The sequence below is a fragment of the Mus caroli genome, chromosome 4 (assembly GCF_900094665.2).
Source record: "Mus caroli chromosome 4, CAROLI_EIJ_v1.1, whole genome shotgun sequence".
Lineage (NCBI taxonomy): Eukaryota > Metazoa > Chordata > Mammalia > Rodentia > Muridae > Mus > Mus caroli.
This window is the reverse complement of record NC_034573.1, coordinates 107815362-107833470: the sequence shown is the minus strand read 5'-3', so window position 1 is coordinate 107833470 and position 18109 is coordinate 107815362. Positions and strand designations below refer to the sequence as shown.

The 18109-nt window shown below is 48.9% G+C and overlaps 1 protein-coding gene across 2 annotated transcripts in view; it reads left to right on the top strand.

Moving 5' to 3' along the window:
- The window catches only part of Rnf220 (ring finger protein 220), a 219616-nt gene that overhangs the window by 105793 nt on the left and 95714 nt on the right, over nt 1-18109 (top strand). Inside the window, exon 1 of one of the 2 annotated variants that reach the window (XM_021159692.2) lies at nt 8626-8739. The exons of the other annotated variant lie outside the window; for it this stretch is intronic. The gene's annotated coding sequence lies outside the window, so the exon portion shown is untranslated. Of the gene's footprint in view, nt 1-8625; nt 8740-18109 lie in introns of those variants that run through there. 2 annotated transcript variants of the gene reach the window in all.

Genomic DNA, 18109 nt, shown 5'->3' with positions numbered 1-18109 from the left:
CTCTCCTTCTGCCATGCAGGTTCTCGGGATCAAACTTAGATTGTCAGGCTTGGCTGCAAGGGCCCTTACTTGATGAACCCTCCTAATCATTTAAAAAATATTTTAATTATTATTTATTTACATGTGCATCTGTGTGTGTCTGTATATGTACATATGCCTGATGTCAGGGGCATCCCTTGGATGCTGGAATTATAGGCTGCCTGATGTGGGTGCTGGGATTTGAACTCAGGTCCTCTGTAAGAAGAATACATTCTTAACCACTAAGCCATCTCTCCAGCCCCCTCCTAACAACGTTTAAAATGTATTAAAGCTCTATGGCTTACAGTAGACTTTCATGTGTCTAGATGGAGGCTTCCTGAGAGGATCACAGCAGGGCAGAGCAAGGCAGGAGCTGCTGACCCATAGGATTTCATGAAGACCTCTGGCCCTTTTCCATTTGGCCGTGTCTCTCCTATCTGGTTCTTATGCTGTTGGGTCTTTATATCCAAATTCAGACCTTTATGTTAATTATTACTACTACTACTACTACTAATACTACTACTACTAATAATAATGCCATCTAGGTAGTAGAGATGAACATCAGATACATATACAGGCCATTATTCCTTGCAGAATTATGGGTAGGCATTGCTGCTTTTATTTTGTAGAGAAACTGAAACAAGAAAAGGTAACAACCCTCCCTAGTGTTGAATAGCTTATGAGAGACAGAACTGTTTCCTGGCTTCAAAGCCCATGGTTCTTTTTCACTTTTTTTTTTTTTTTTTAATTATAACAATGTGTCCTTCAAAGGGAACTAAGGGATAAAACCGTCTGACTTAGGCGCTTGCTGCACCAGGAGGTTGTGCAAGGAGCTGCATTCCTTACTTCAGTAAATCCCCACAGCAGACGTGTGGGAGCCATTGGTGGCCTTCTTGTTGTCCACCTAAACTCTTGCAGTTGGGGACAGCCCAAAGCAGAGTTGTTACTGAGACCTGGAGCAGCTGCAAGATCAGGAATGGAGTTCCAGCTTCCAGTGAGATGGGAGAGCGGCTACTGGCTCTGTAGGGATGTGCCAGAGTGGGGCAGTCTCAGAACCTAGCCAGTCTCCGCTGCTTCCTGAAAGGGAAGACTGAAAAAAAGAAGCACAGGTGACAATACAGAGAGTCTTTAAAGTCACAGACAAGGTGTCACCCCTTTGGTCTCAGAAGGGATTGTCTGGCCTCCAGTGCCTAAAAGGAGGTTTTATTAGTTAGCCATCAGTTACTGTAACAAATGACACTGACAGTCAGCTTATAGGGAGAGAAGGTTTGGTCTTAGCTCTCAGTTTTCGAGGTTTTGGTTCATATTCAGGTGGCCCTGTTGCTCTTGGGCCTATAGCAAGCAGCAGGTATTGTGACCATTGAATGCATGACTGAGCAAGCCACTCACCTCAAAGTCAGGAAGCAAAGAGGAGGAAGAGAACAAGCTTGGGGTCTCACTAGCTCCTTCAAGGGTACATCCCCAGAAGAACTCCCACCAAGTCCCACTTCTTAAAGTTTCCACTACCTCCCAAGGGTCACTAAGCTGTCTACACATAGCTGTAGGAGGGCATTTGAGTCGTGAACTGTGGCAATACCTAAAGGAGGAACAAACTGAAGACCCCCTGATTCTCTTGGTTGGCATGTTGGTAGAAGTTTAAAGCCTCTGTCTTGATTGGTTCTTCCTCTATCTCACCTGGTGCTCCCCCAGTCTCAGTTGCTGCTCTCTCAATCTCAGCTGATGCTCCCTCAGTCTCAGTTGCTGCTCCCTCAGTCTGAGTGCTCCCAACGTGTGTGGTAAATGAAAGCCCATATTTAATGCTTGTCCAGAGCCAGGTTTTGTGTGACGAGGTATGACTATAAAAAAATAAGGCATCAATAATACCCCTGCTCTGAAAAGCCACTGACAACAATATAGAGGTAAGTACAGGGTACTTTGGGTGAATAAAAGGTCTCTTAGATCATACTGGGACTGGAGTGTCAACAGAACCCCCTGTAGAAGAATTATGCCCAAGCCAGTTGAAAAGATGACATCTGAGAAGGGGAGTATGTGTTCCAGTGGAAGGATCAGAATGAGCCAAAGCAAAGAGATGAGAGTCTGGTGAGTGAAACTAGACTCAGCTCTGTGCTGTATGTGCGTGGAGTACAGACCATGGTACAGGAGAGGACGCAGAAGCCAGAGGTCACTGTGCGCTCTGTCGGAATGTGAATCACCCCCAACCGCTTCTCTGCTTGGACTGGAGATCACCAAGTATGGAATACTTCCTTATCACCGTTGTTATCACGGTGCCTTCTGAATGACTCAGTCATAAAATGTGCAATTGTAAGGAGGAGAGAACTGTCATCATCAGCCTAAATCCTGAGTGTCAAAGCTCCACAGTCAAATGGTCACTTCTGTGGACATCTGTGGTTGGATGTGGACGGGTAGACTCTAAAATGTAGAGAAACCTGGGGATGTAGCTTGGTTGGCAATGTGCTGGTCTAACATGCACCAACCCTGGCTCAATCCCTGTGTGATCCCAGCCCTCAGGGAGGCAGAAGGATCAGAAGTTCAAGTCCATCCTCCCCTACATAGGGAATTTGAGGCTACCTGGAGCTATCTAAGAACCTTCCCTATCCCTACACACATAAGCACACATAGTGTGTGAGCCGGGTGTAATGATATCAACACACAACTGTAATCCGGGCACTTGAAAACAGGAAGATTGAGTTCAGGCCAGCTTTGGTTATATAGTGAAACCCAGTCTCCAAAAAAAAAAAAAAAAAAAAAAAAAAGATCAATTAATTACTTTAATTTAAATGATATAAAGAGCAACAAAGAAACATATCTGGGATAGAAATACACTAAATACTTTAGATGTTAGGCTTTTTTAGTTATTCAAAGGTGGAAAAAAGCAATTGGGTTGAGCAGGTGGTATGTGACCAAGGACAACTGAAGAGTAGCTGAGCTTAGGGTACTGTGTATCCCCTCTATTCCTAGGTGCACCGTCCCTGAAGGAGGTGGGTTCTTCTGGGAAATGTGTTTACTATTAGGGTGCTTGCAAGGAGCTCAGAGTCCAAGACAAAATGGTCTTAACATGTGGCTGTCACTTGTGAATAAGGAGATCCATCCTGGCTCACTCAGAGGCAGATGACTCTCAGAGGTTGATTCTCAGCCCTTAAGGTTAGCCTGTTTCCTGACGCCCACTCCTATCCCTGACACAGCACAAAGCCTTGTGTCCCTGACTGTGTCCAATCAGTTCCTAGTAAGATCCACCACTTACCAAAGGTGAGGGTCCCTTGCAGATGTGGAAGGCCTGCTGTACAGGGCCTGGGTGAGACTTCCAATCAGGAGCAGCCTTTGAAGAACTGGCTTCTTGGGTCCCACAACCCCTTCCTGACAGGCTGTGGGAACTAGTGGTCTTCCTTGTGCATGAGTCCTTCTCATAAGGTTGTGACACACCATGCACAAGTCCTGCTTTGCGCAGTCGCAGTCGCAGTGAGACCCAGCCATGATGCACAGCGGGGGCCCCAAAGCCTTTTCCTATCCCAGGAAAGCCCAGGGACGGCCTGTCTTATATTAGCCAGGGAGGTAAAGTCAGATCTCTCACTTGCTGGGTGTGTCTGGATGGCCCTGAGACCACAGAGGACAAACAGGAGTCTCCGAAGGACCTGCTGATCTCCAGGGAGCCTTGGGTGGAGACACCAGAGCCCCGGGTAGAGATCGCCATGGGGGTACTATGGGGAGAAAGCTGCAGGAGTAAAGCTATTCTGAGCTCTGCTCCTGAACAGGCTCTGTAAGACCCCACTAAATAGACACAGACCTCCGCACCCGGGGGTTCTGAGTCACCCCAAAAGCCATGGGCCTGCAAGCCTCAGCTCTCTCTCTCCTCCTTTCTCTGGAGCTGCTAGACTGTGGAGATGGGAAGGATGGATCTCTGTAGCTTCACTCTCATGAAATGGCGCATCAGTAAGTGCTACTTAAGAAAACACATGGTCTGCCCCTCAAAAAGGCCCCCCTCTGCTGCCGCAGCCACCAACACCTTTCTTTATTCCGCCCAAACCTCACCAAGGGGAATTCGAAACAACTGTGGTGATAAATCCGCCTGCAGATAATTGGCAAGAAAACAACACTTGTGCAGTATATAACGTTTTATGGTTGTTTCATGTACTTTATTATAATACTAATGAGCAGTTATATATCAGGAGCTAACTGCACGCCGGATTAGCTTGTTAGCATGATATGAAATGGCAGAGCAAACAGTCCAGGCCCCTCGCTCCCTGCATGCCTCCCCCACCCTTCCTCCCTACCCCTCGGTCCCATTTGCACTCAGTAATTAGTATGCAAATGAGGCCCCGGGACCACACAAGTTCTAGTATATTACAAGGGCTTTATTATGCTCTTGTGAGTACATGATAGAAACGGCCCATGACAGTGTTTATCTCACTAGCTCTGTCCTGCCTTCCCCTTTATCTCCCTCTCCCATCTATCCCTTGGTATACAGAGAGAGAGAGAGAGTCCCTCATGGTTGCATGGTCTACAACCAATCCCTTCCTACGTCAGACCTTCAAATTTGATAGTGGTCAAACAGGTCTTCGAGCCTTGATCTGAACATACCCAATGACCATGCTGGGAGCCCAGTTCCACTTCCAGTCATCAAACTAAAAGAAAAATTTCCCTTTTCTGTGTTTTTCTTTTTGATCTTATGTGTGCACACCATGCACAAGTCCTGCATTACGCAGTAGCAGTGAGACCCAGCCATGATGCACAGTGGGTCTTTATCTTATGTGTACTTGTACACATACGTATGTGTGTGTGTGTGTGTGTGTGCGCGCGCGCACACACACAATGGCTCCTATGTAGAGATTAAAAGACGTGTGTGGGTCCCACCTTCTACATTGTTTGAGAAAGGGACTCTTGTTTGCTGCTGTGTATACCAGGTCGGCTGTCCAGTGAGCTTCCAGATATTCGCCCATCTCTACCTCCCATCTTCTCAGTGCTGAGATCACAGGTGACTACTGCCCCATCTGCTTTGTGTGGGTTCATGGGATAGGAACACATGTCCTCACACTTGTAAATTCATATGGAATTCCTTCCCATGAAGTCTTCTCAAAGCATAACTCATCCAGTCTACACTTCTGGAATTTGTCATCAATTTTTGCCACACGTAGGAGCTGTCTCTTTCTCCGTTGCATTTCACCTGAGTTCCAACTTGCAGAAGGGGTTTTGAATCCAGATTCTGTATTCCATCTTGCTGTCGGTCCCCAGCCTAGTCTCATTATAAATCTGTTACCCGAGTTGTTTACAGCATTAAGTTGTTGGTAAAACTGCTGAAGACAGATCCCAGCATGAGGAGACCTGCTTTCAAACAGCGATCAGTATTTCCTGTGTATGGTTATCCAGCTAGAATCCATCGTTCTCCCCTTTCTTCTACCCTCTTCTTCCTGTCTGCTTTACCCTATAAATGCTTCTTTAAAACCATGTCAGTCCACATGATGTCACTGTGACAAAATGTCTGAGTGGAGTCAACTTAAAGAACAGAAGGTTTATTTTGGCTCAAGGTTTCAGAGAAGTAGGTCGGCTGGCTCCAGGGCTTTGGGCCCAAGGTGAAGTAAACTGTCACAGAGAGGGGAGGATGCAGTAGAGCTCTAGCTCCCAGTGGCCTACTGCCTCCAGCTAGGCCCTCACCTCCTAAAAGCCTGTAGCTGTCTCATCTATTGATGTTAACACCTTATGATTCAATCACCTCTGGGGTCTTTGTTTGTTTGTTTGTTTGTTTGTTTGTTTTAAAGACATGGTTTTTCTGTATAGCTCTGGGTGTCTTGGAACTCTCTTTATAGACCAGGCTAACCTTGAACACAGAGATCTGCCTGCCTCTGCCTCCAGAGTACTGGGATTATAGGTGTGTACCACCAGTGCCCGGCCAAATCACTTCTTAACATCCCACGTGGCTGAACCTCATTCCACTGAGACCCAAGAGAGCTTTCAGTAAGTGAGCTTTTAGGAGGACTTCCAATTCAAGCCACAATACCTGCTTTCCTTAAACTGTCTCCCCTCAGCCCCTACTTCTCCTCGGGCATTCTCCTTCCTCTTGTTCTTTTCTGGGGACTGGGGAACTGGTGAGCACAGGGGAGGGAGTGGGCTGCAGTTGCCAAGTCACCAAGAGTTGCCCAGTCTGCGCATATTTGTCTGTTTTTACATTTTATTTTAGTTTTGCCTTTGTGCTGATGGTTGTTGCCTGCCCCTCCCCGCCCCCCCACCCCCAGACATGGTTTCTCTGTATAGCCCTGGCTGTCCTGGAACTCACTTTGTAGACCAGGCTAGCCTAGAATTCAGAAATCCGCCTGCCTCTGCCTCCCAAGTGCTGGGATTAAAGCGTGTACCACCACCACTGGCTGGTTGTTACCTTTGGTAAAAGCTGGTTCTCAAGTCTCCCCTTGAGCCCAGGACCATGCTCCTGGATCTTAGCAGACTGAGTTCTCATGGCCAGTCTCCTGAGGTGGCTTAGTAACATCTGACCCTAAATTCCGAAGCTCTCCACCCTTAGCTCCTCGGTTTTTGTTTGTTTGTTTGTTTGTTTGTTTGTTTCATTTGTCCATTTGTTTATTCAAAGTAAGCACTGCAGAGGACCCTTTGTGCCATATACCGTATTGGCTAGTGAGGTATAAGAATTCCTGTAGCATGATCCCTTCCACCCATGAGCTCAAACTAATGATCAAGGCACAATGTGACATCGAGGGAGGAGAGGTATGAAAAGGTCTCACAGGAGCAGAGAGGATCTGTGATCCAAGCTGGAGGGAGGGAGGTGATGCCTCAGAAGAGGTAGCACCAAGATCAGCCAAAAGGACGGGTAGGGTTTTACTAAACAATCTCCTACTTCATTGGAGTCCACTGTCTTGTCACTGACCTCCTCTAGTCTACTGTGCTTCCAGAACTTGTCAAGAGCCAGGCAAGGCATGGACGCCTTTGATCCCAGCACTTGAGAAGCAGAGGCAAGCAGATCTCTAAGAGTTCAAGGCCAGCCAGGGCTACACAGTGAAATGATATCTCAACTAAATAATAAATAAATGTATGTATATATAGACACACACACGTATACTTCTGTGTCCCACCTTGCTTCCTCTAACCTGCACTGCCCTTTCTACTCATACTGAACAGGCAGAAAAGTCTTCGAAGCACAAGAGCCATTCTTTCAGGCCGTTACTTTCCTTTGCTGTTGTTGATGGGATCCTGACACCAGCCTCCTGCCTCCAAGTGCACGGGTTAACCATAACCAGTGAAACTGTGTTCTTTGTAAAACTGTGGACAGTTCCTTTTGCCTCCAAGATACTTCCAGCTCTCGAGCATGTTCAGTCGGTCTTACTGATTAAATCTGTCTTGCCCCTCTATGACCAGGTTGGTGGTCTTGCCCATTCTTCTAAAGGCTGCCCATTGATTAAGAAGTGTTGCCCCAGCCCTAGATGAGCTTTGAACTGTGCCCTCTCTCCTCAACCAAGATCAAAGCTTGTACCTGATAGCATCCAAGGATCTCTGTGAGGCAGCTTTCCTTTCCTACTTACCCTGGCTACAGCAAGTCCCAGCAACATCCATAGACCATGACGCCAAAGCTGCTGATCTGAAAGGAAGACTAAGGCCCGGCTACAGAATAATGGTCCTCATGAATACTTAGCATAAGGAAGAGGGGGGGAAAATCTGTGTAGCAGGCAGTTTTTGTAAAGCGTTGAACTGTACCACAGATCACCCCCTGACAGGCCCTGATGTTAGCTCCTGGAATGGACCACAAGAGACTCATTAGAAAAAACAAATATTATCGCACGCTGAAATGATTTATGGAGAAAAATGAAAAATTTTGTGTGGCTGCCTTCCCTCTCACTCACTCCCCCTCGCCTCTGCCTTCTTCTAGGGAAGTTATTTATGGCTTCAGACCCTTAACAAGAGAACAGCAAAGCTCCGAGCTGATCACTCCTGCAAACTGCCTACATTTGATTTTTATTAGTGACTTAAAGCTTCCTTTTTTTTCTTTATTGTCCTGGGTGAACCAAAATGCATTTTAATGCCTGCTATTCAGGCCAGATGAGAAATACCTACAGACCCCCTGCACAAGCCAGCCACATTGGTGTCTCTCTCTAGGACCAGGGGTGGTGGTGTAGGAGGGAGAAAGACCAAACTAACTCTTGGACAGAACAAGTCAGGGACTGAGGCCACTGACTGCATATCTCCCTTGTGTAGAGGCCTCCAGGTACAGCAAATTGCCTTCTTCCTTGAGGCAGAGACTAAACCAAGTTAAGGTAGTGGTGATCAATATGTATCCCATGTTTGCAGTGTGATGGGGTTACTTTGGGCGTCTCTCTTAGGTTACTTCACATAATCTTCCCAGCAACTGGGAAGTGGGCGAATATCCTTAAGATCCCTTTTTGGAAGAGGAAACCAAACCTCAGAAAAGTCAAGGAATTTAATGAAAGCCACACAGCTAGTGACCAGCTAGGTTTAAACCCGGGAGCACTCCACAGCATCCCATGTCGTGCATCATTTCCTTGGTGGATTGTGATGTCTCTAGAACCCTGCCTTCTGAGAACTTGCTGGAAGATTCCTTAGAAGCCTGCTACCTAGCTGCGGCTTCTAGCTGAGTCATTACTACACTCCTTGGAAAGGACTGCTTCCAGGGCCTCCCGGCAGGGACTTGGAGATTGCCTGCCAGAAGGGGGAACTTGGAGGGCCCTGAGCTCTTCACACATCCAACAGGGATCCTGCTGGTGAAAAGAGGTATGTTCCCTTCTTGTCACCTGCACCAGATGATTGAAACCCTCAATATACCTCTTACCATGTGTTTCCTGTGTAAACTGCATAAAATGTAATCCTGAGGAAATTCCCTTTGAAGTCCCTCACATGGAATGTGACCCTTATTCCCCTCATTGTGGCAATCAGAACTCATGTAACAGAGGGCAAGCCTGACTGCCAGGATCATGGATCTCTTTCCCATCAGATCAGCTAGCTGGTCTCCTCCTCTTCCTACTTCTTCTTAGCTGGACTTCCTCTTCTTCTTCTTCTTCTTCCTCTTCTTCCTTTCCCTCCCCTCCCTCTATAGAGGTCAGAGGGCAACTTGTGTGAGTTCTCTCTTTCACTGCATAGGGTCCAGAGATCAAACGCAGGTCATGAGAATTGTTAGAAAATGCCTCCAACCCACTGAGCCATCTCACAGGCTTCGCAGCCATTTCTCATATGCATGTTGGCAGCAGCCAATAACAGATGGGGCAACATAGTCTGTCCAGATCATCCTTAAGGCAGCTTTATCATATCAGTCTTCAGTTTACCAGATGTTTCCCATCAGCCCGACAGTTAACTAAGATGCAACAGAAGCTCTCAGGGCACTGGGTACCACTAGACCAAGGCTGTGGCCTCCCAGAGGGCATCAGTAGAGGACTACACATTCAGCTTCAAGCCTTGCTAGAATCTCTGCTTCTTAAGATGTCTGCCTGACACCTAGATACTGTTGGGAGTGAAGCTGTCACCAGGGGACTTACTGAAAAGATGGCTTGGGAGTGAGGACGTGGGTCCTCAATCCCAAGTCACCTTAATCTCCAAAATTGTCCTCGGAAAGAAGCAAAGGTTCCAAGAAAGAGAGGGTTATTAACAAAAGAGAGGCAGGGCCCTGGATTAGTGTCCACGGAGGCTACACCTCCACGTGACCCATAACTCACTGTGACATCTCAACAGAGGAAGAGCTGCTGAGGAAGGGGCTCCCCGGGCTCCCCATCCCCACCTTGTCTCTGACTTACTAGAGTCCCCTGTGTATATCTGTGGAGGCAAGGAAGGACTTTGCCATCTGTGCCCCAGGAATCTTTCCTTGGCACATTGGGCCTGGAGAGGGGAACAGGATTGAGCTGGAAAAAGGAGCAGTCACTCCGGGGGGGCTGGGGGCGGGGGGGGGGGAGCTGGAGCCTCTCCTCCCGGCCCTAGCTGCTCTTTGGCCAGCGGGGCTGAGCCTCATTCCTGAGGGCGGGTCTCTCAGCAGGGTTGCTAGGCGCGGTGAGTGGGGTGCCCGCAAAGGCACTGCCTGGAGACCACTGGGGAGGCTGGGAAGAAGGAACGGCATTATTTGGCTGGTCCCTCCCTCCCTCCCTCCCCCAGCCTCAGCGCAGTGAGCTTTCCGGAGGGATGGTTATGAGCCCGCCCATCCCAAGGCCTTCCTCTTTGTGAGAAGACCTCCCCATCAGACCCCCCACCATCGCTGGCTTCGCCCCTCCCCCTCCCCTCCGGTTCAGCAGATCCAGAGTTAAGCCTGGGGTTAATGCCCAGTGACACCTGCAGGTTGGCTAGTGTTGTTGACATGGGGGTGGGGGGAGGGGAGGGGGGCGATGGGGGAGATCGTTGGTGGCTTTATTATGGAGAACTCAGCAGGCCTGGGGCCTTCTATTGTCCAAGTGGCAAATAAATAAATAGGAGAAAGTAAGTCTTCCCCCTGGCTTACCGACGGGAGGTTAACAGCTGGACATGACATGACAAATTGGGCATTTTTCTTTGGGGACTGATCCTTACTGCAGCTAGCAGGGAGAATGAGGGAGAGAGGGAGGGGGACTGGAGAGAGAGAGAGAGAGAGAGAGAGAGAGAGAGAGAGAGAGAGAGAGAGAGAGAGAGAGAGAGAAAGCGAGCGCATGAGTGGTGGAAGTGAACATCGGAGTTGTGTGTATGGGCATGAATATGTGGCTGGGGCATTCAGAGACTATGGTGCTGTCATATTTTTTATCTTAGAAAAAAAAAGGCAAAGGAAGCAGTGTGCACTTGTTTCAGTGTCTCAGGACCTGGTGCAGGGTATCTGGCTACAGGGTTGGAGGGAGCATACCCCTGAGAATCTGTCACCCTGGGCTTCTCCCATCCTTGTCCTGCCAAATGGAAAACCAAAAGGTAGCCACTGGCCCCCGTCTTAAAGGACCTCCTCCCTCCAGGTGGGTGGCATTTATAAGCACATGAATGATGTAGAGACGTGGGGCTGTGTGGCTCTTGCCGTCTTGCCCCACTGCTTGAACTAGTCCCCGTTGGACAGCTAAGCCTCCAGCTTGTCTCTGTAGCTAAGATCAGAGAGCTGCAGCCTTGGCTCAGCTCGCTCTTCTCCATGGAGATCCCAGGAACAAAGCTGGAAGACCAGAAGACTGACTATTGCCTCTGGCCAAGGCTCTTCCTGAAGACCATTAGGGAGGCTGGGACCTAGAGTGGCCTTGAGGCATAGGAGAAGGCTTGATCCCTGCCAGGGCTCAGCACTAGGTAAGCTGGGGAGTGGGAATCAGTCACTGGTCATTACCTTCTGAGGCAGCAGGCTGTGGTGGCACATAGCTTGATCTGACACCGTGTCCTATTCCGCCTCCTCTTGGCCATTTAGTCTCTATGAGCCTCCGTAATTTCCTCTAGGTGCAACAAGGATGGAACTGATATGTTCCACCTGGACCATTGGGGGGGGGGGCGTCTAATTGAGGTAACACACCTGTGCTGGGTGCAGAGTCTGGCCCCATGATAAATCCTTTGCAAAGGCCTAGCGCTGCTCTGAGCTGTCTTCCTTTTCCTTGTTGTCCTGTGCCTTAAGACTGAGACTAGACAAACCCATGGAACTGTCTCTGGTGAGAGGAAAGTATAGTCTGTTTATATTCATGGAAGTCCCATCTCCACAATTACCAAAGGCTGAGAACCCTAGGGAAGTGGCCCGTAGAAACATTGCCTCCTTCTAGGCTCTGGATTCTAACAGTGGGTGCAAGAAGCCTCTCTGGCTGTGGTTCTGACCATGACTGTGGCATGGGAGAGCCTGTTCAGTTTTCCAGGGTCTCACCCGGGCGGGAGTCAATATCTGTCTTTTAAGAACAGTCGTGAATGTTCTGGAAAGCATATTCTGCATTCTTCTGGGACCATCCAAGAGAACGAGAAGAAAATGGAGATTAAGGCTGGATTAATTCATTCCTTTACTGAGCATGTGCCAAGTGTCAACACTGCTCTTGACCCTGGGAATGGAGATGTACACAATGGGGTAGGGTCAGTGTGGGGGGTGGGGGGGGCGGGTGCTGCCCTGCTGGTTCAGCCACCTCAGTTCTCCAGAAAAGCACATGAGAGCCCTCTGAGTTCCCCCCTCCAGCCCAATTCCATGTGCTCAGCTAGGCCCTGTCTTTTACTCTCTTTGATGTTCTTCTTGAATTCAAATCAGTTGTGCCCAGGGGAGCTGGTCCCGGAGGACCCTGGGAGATAAAGCAGAAGAGGACCTGGTGTACACTGGGTGTCCTCGGTTGGAGGGGAAAACGCCTGGTAGTTCCTGGAGCTTTGCTAGAAGAAGTTTGAGAAACACATGAAGGAGCATGCCAGAGCTCTCTGGCACTGTGCATACATTGTCTAACCTCACCCACCCAGGCACTTTGTACAGAGACACTCTAAGCTTCAGAATGGCACTGGCCCTTTAACCCCACCACTGGACAGGCAGAGGCAGGCAGGTTTCTGTGAGTTCCAGGCCAGCCTGGTCTACTTAGTGAGTTCTAGGACATGTGGTGACACCTTCCCCCATCCTCACTCCCCCAAAAAAGAAGAAGGGAATGAACGAAGTGGAGGAGGAGGAGGAAGAAGAAGAAGATGAGGAGGGAGGTATACCAGAGCTGGCCAGTAGCTAGAACTCAGGTTCGAAACCAGAGCCTGTTCTTGCCCTTTCCCAGAACCCCTCATACTGGTTTCTCTCACCCAGGCCAGAGAGAGCCAGTTAGCCAGAGCAGAGGAGGAGGCAGAGACCAGGAGAGCTGGCCACACCAGACAGGTCTAAAGAAGAACAGAAATCTAGGGGACCTAAAGACAGGAGAGATCCCTGAACCTCCCTAACATAGCATAGTGGGACACAGTCATCAAAAGACATGTCCACATGGCCCTCTACTTCATGACATGTCCTCCTGCACAGAGGAAGGGGCTGTCTGAACCTGAGACAGATGTGGGGTCTAGTTCCCAAAGCATTTGAGCAGGCCCCATGTCACAGCAAGATTCAGAAGCCATCGGGCCTTTGTATGACAAAGGCGATGAGCTAAGTAGACCGTGGTCCCACTGCTCCTGCCCAGATGAGATCATGGAGGGAACTGGAGAGCTCACTCTCAGCCTTGGCCACTCCGACCGCATTTCCCCCACAACCATTGCCAAAAGGCCAAATCTCTGCCCTCCTTCTCAACCCTAGTTCAGTGGCCCTCAGGTCCCACCCAAGAGTCTCCATGCCATTTCTTTTTTTTTTTTTTTTTTTTTTTTTTTTTTTTTTTTTTTTCGAGACAGGGTTTCTCTGTATAGCCTTGGCTGTCCTGGAACTCACTTTGTAGACCAGGCTGGCCTCGAACTCAGAAATCCGCCTGCCTCTGCCTCCCGAGTGCTGGGATTAAAGGCGTGCGCCACCACGCCCGGCTTCCATGCCATTTCTACCTGGAGAGTCTTCTGCTTTGAGAGAGAGAGAGAGCTGGAGGCACCAGAGCTTTCTTCTTCCAGGAAGTCCCTTCCCCCACCCCACCCCACCCCGCCCCACCCGCTACTCACGCCCCTATATAATATTCCACGTTAGAGCTCATAAATGCTACTGCGGGTCCCCAGCCTGATTGAATTTGGAAGCCATTGTTTACAGACGTCTGGCTGTACAGGGGGATTTATTGAATTTTCCATGAAATGTTGCTCCCCTAATGCTGTAAAAGGCAAGCAGCCCACATCAGAGGAGCCCTGCGCTACAGGATCATGTTACCTCGAGATGGAGTGCCTGCCTCACGGTGTCCATGCACCAAGCTCTAGCTCTGGGCAGACATGAGAGGCCTAGAGTGTCACACCTTCTGAGCCAACCTCTTGCTCTCCTTTCCCCTCTGCTCACTTCCAGTCAGTCAGAAAGCCCTGGAGACTCCATCCCACCTGCGATGGCCCTCCTGCTGCAGTGGCTGCATGTCTCCTCCCCTGCAGGTCCTCCTTGGCATTCCCTAAACTCTGAATCATATCCCTCTTGCAGATGGCACGTAGCAGGTGAACAGTATAGACAGGGAGAGAAGGTGGCAGGGCAGAAAAAGGCTGAAAGGAGCTGGGATGTTTGAAAGCATCATAGGGTAAGAGGGATCCTTCTTCCCAAGCTGCTGGCACACAGAACCTCTGGATCTGGAGCATAAGAGACCCCGGGACCAAGAATGGTACCATCAGCAGCCTGTAAACATTGAAGTGGAGACATGTCATTTTGTATACTGGGCGGTACAGCCAGACTGGCTTTTCCCTATATTAGAAAGCACATCCTTCAAACCCCCATCGCTCGTGTTTCCAACCCCTTCCCAGCCTCACTGCGCAGTTTATTTCTATTTAAGCTCCTTCGTTTCTCGCAGCTGCCTCATTTCTGCCGCCATCCTTAACTCTTTATTGAATCTGTTCTCTCGAAGGTCATTAATCCAAATCCCAAGCTCATCTTGGTCCCCACCCATCTTAGCACCTTCCTCAACCTTTATCTGTCCCTGTCTCTCTCGTACCCTCTCCCTGGCCCTTTGCCACCAACACCTTCCCTTTTCGTCCACCCACCCTAAATAACAGGAGGTGTTCTTGGGGGTTCCATGTTGGTCCCCTCGCTCCCAGGATGCACTTCAGCCTGATGAGCTCATCCTTCGTGCACTCGGCTGTCATCCTTATAAGGCTCCAAACCCGACCTCGTGCTGCTCCACTCCCATTTTTTTCCAACTGCCTGGTGAATGTCCTCTGTGCTCTGGCCCACAGACATCTAAGAATGGAGTCTTTCCCCCCTCACCCCACGTGCTCCACAGTGCACCCTCCGCAGGCCTTATCTCCGTTGATGACATTATCACCCTCTCAATTACTCAGTCATGAGATCCTGAAGTGGTCTTCAGCAAGGATGCTGTAGACTGGGATACTGAGTGCATGCCGATTGTGCATGCCTGTGGCCCTTAGTCCCTTCCCCCTCCCACAGTGTCCTAAAGTCTCAGAACTCCCTCCCTTTCTTAACCAGCCCTGATATCTCTTCCTTCCAAGTTCTGTCCCTCATTGTGGTGGCCTCCCTCTGTCTGTGTCTTACCCGGCCTCTCCAGTGGGATTGATGGACCTCCAGAGAGAAAGTAGTGATGGTCTATGAAAAGCATGTGTTCCCCACTTAGACAAACAGGCCACACTGCAGGGAGCCCTGGAGAGAGCCCCCAGGCCGGCCTCTTAGCTGGCAGCCTGACCCTTTCTCCCTGAGGAAGGGGGAGCAATGGTTCTGCAAAGCAGTAGCGACATGTTGTTTTCTCTGATTTCATTGGTTTATTTATCCTATGTGTGGGCGCCATCTGTCCAATCTCCAAAATGAGGCACAGCCGGGACTCTAAGCCACCCCAAGATCCCTGTCCTCAACGGACAGCTCTGAAGGGTCCTAGAAACAAACTTAAGTTTGAAGTTTATCCCAGGCAGAGCAGAAGCTTGGGAAGGCCTCGGGCCTTAGAGCGCTATTGACCTCTACATAGAAGGAGATGGGCTAGGGGATGCTGGCCGTAGCTCAGTTGGTAGAGTGCTTGCCTAGCACGCACAAAGCTGGCGTTCAATCCCTAGCCCGGCAGACAACTGGGCTGTAGACCGCCTCCTGCTAGCTCTCCATCCTAGTAGGCCCTTGAGCAAGGCCAGGAGGTACTGGGGGGCTTAGAGAAATGGACTAAGGCCAGTCCATGGCAAGAGTCCAGGAGGGCCAGACTGACCCTCCCACTACAGCTGAGAGAAGCAGGAATAAGAGATAGAAAAGCAGGATAGAGATAATTAAGGCTGTCGACAATCGGGGCCAGGGCCTGCTGTGTGCTAGTCTACGGGTGTGTGTTGGCTGGAGGGCTTTTGAGTTCTGTGCAGGGAATGGAAGTTTTTCAGAGCTCAGAGACAATAGGGTGGGCCTCCCCTCTCCACATACCTCCGTTCCAGGGAATGCCCATATCGAATCTGAGGACTTCTCTTCAGTGATGTGCCTAATGGGAAAAGAAAGCCATGGGAGAATGGGAAAGGAGGGTGCTCTAGACGACCGCTGTACAAAGGTCGCCTTCTGTCCATTCTCAGGAACAGGAGCCTCCCTGAACACCTTGGTCTGCAGCAGATTCCTACATTACCTTAACCTTGCCCAGTGGTACCCTGGGAGTGGCCCTGAAGCACCACACAGCCATGCAGTCAGGAGCTTCTTCCCAGGATTTCAGAGCTGGACTGCTTCCTGCCATACGGCTCCTTGGTCACCTTGGGACAAGGATCCCTCGTCCCTTTCTCCCATGGTGTCCCCCAAATGTAGGCACTTTCCTAGTGTCACTTGAGCCATCCCCCACCACAGAAACCCAAGTTGTCTTCCCTCAGCCCCTGTAAATCTGCCCCCTCCTGCCTTTATTTATCACCCATATCTAATCAGACAAGCAAGTCCCGGCCTTCTTTCTTTTATCCTCTCCCCTCCTATAACCACTCATAATGGGGAGGGGAAAAAACCCACCCCTGATCCCACTTCACGGGGAAAACTGTTATCCATCTCATACTCTATTTCCTTTCTCAATGCCAAATTGAAAAAGCGCAAGTGTTAGAATCGTGAATGCCTAAGTAAGACCTGTGTCCGTGCCACTTAAGAGCTGTGTGACTTGGTGCCTCTGTTGTCCTGTTGGTGAGATGAACTGTCTGTCATACTACCTGCTTCCTGGGGAGACGTGACTTCTCAGGATGACTTCTCGGGAGGACCAGCTAGGAAGGTGCTGGGTTCAATGCTTACTGTATCAAAGCACTCAGGAAACATTAGCGGCAGACTTACAGAAGCAAACGCAGATAGAGAGGTCTCTCTGCAGGCCCTTTACCCAGTTTAGCTGGGGCAAACACCTCACACCACCATGGCACCGCCATCAAGGCTAAGAATTGGCTAGGTATGGTGAAACACATTGACATCCCAAAAGACTGAGGCAGGAGTTGAAGTTCAAGAGCAGTGTGAGCTACAAAATGAGATTGTCTCAAGAACAAAAGCAGACTAAAAGCTAAGATGTTAGCATTGATTCCATTATTATTTAGCGAAACTGTTCATCGGCTGTTCGCTGAGCTGCAGGTCCCCCAACTGGCCCAATGATCAACGTCCTTTTTCTCTTCCAGAATCCTGTCCAGAGCACATTTATATCATGTTTTTTTCTACTTAACATTTTATTGCTAGCAATTTCTAATTCCATTAAATAAGCTTTCAAACCCCTTCTCTAATGATACCAAAATATTTCATTGTGCCGTATGCTTTGATGCTTAGCCATTTTCCCTCCATGAATATTTAGATGCTTCCTTTTTCTTTCTCATTTATGTTATTATTCATAACATAAAACACCAGTGAACATTGTTAAATATGCAGTTTTATTTGTGTGTTTGTTTGTTTGTCTTATTGTATGGCCCCAACTGTAGACCAGGCTGGCCTGGAACTCAGAGATCTGCCTGCCTCTGCCTCTCAAGTGCTGAGATTAAGGGTGTGTGCCACCACACCAAGCAAATAATTCATATTTTGAGAATTCCTGATAATTTCCGTGGGTTAGAAATTGTTAGGTTGGGTTGGAGAAGATGGCTCAGTGGTTAAGAGCATGGGCTGCTCTTCCAGAGGTCCTGAGTTCAATTCCCAGCAACCACATGGTGGCTCACAACCATCTGTAATGGGCTCCGATGCCCTCTTCTGGTGTGTCTGAAGATAGCTCCATTGTATTCATTAAATAAATAAATAAATAAATAAATAAATAAATAAATAAATAGTAAGAAATAAATTGTTAGGTCAGGCTAGCAAGAAGGGTAAAAGAGTAACTGCTTGAGTTTGAGTTCCTGAAACTGCATGGCAGATGGAGAGAACCTGCCCTCTGGCCTCACACCGTGGCCTAAGCCTCTTGCATGAAAACATAAATAAATTTAAGTATATAACCTTAAATAATTGGAAAACAAGAAAGTATTAGGTCAAAAATGTATGAATTTGGAGCCTGGGGATATACCTCAGTGGCAGAATGCAGGCCTGGGGTGTGTAGGTTCCTGGGTTTGAGTCTTACCATTTCTATCTGTCTTGTCTGTCTATCTGTCTGTCTGTCTGCATGTCTGTGTGTGTCTCTCCCTCTCTTTTACACACAAGTGTGCATGAGCGTACACACACAAAGAAAAGGCATGGGGTTTT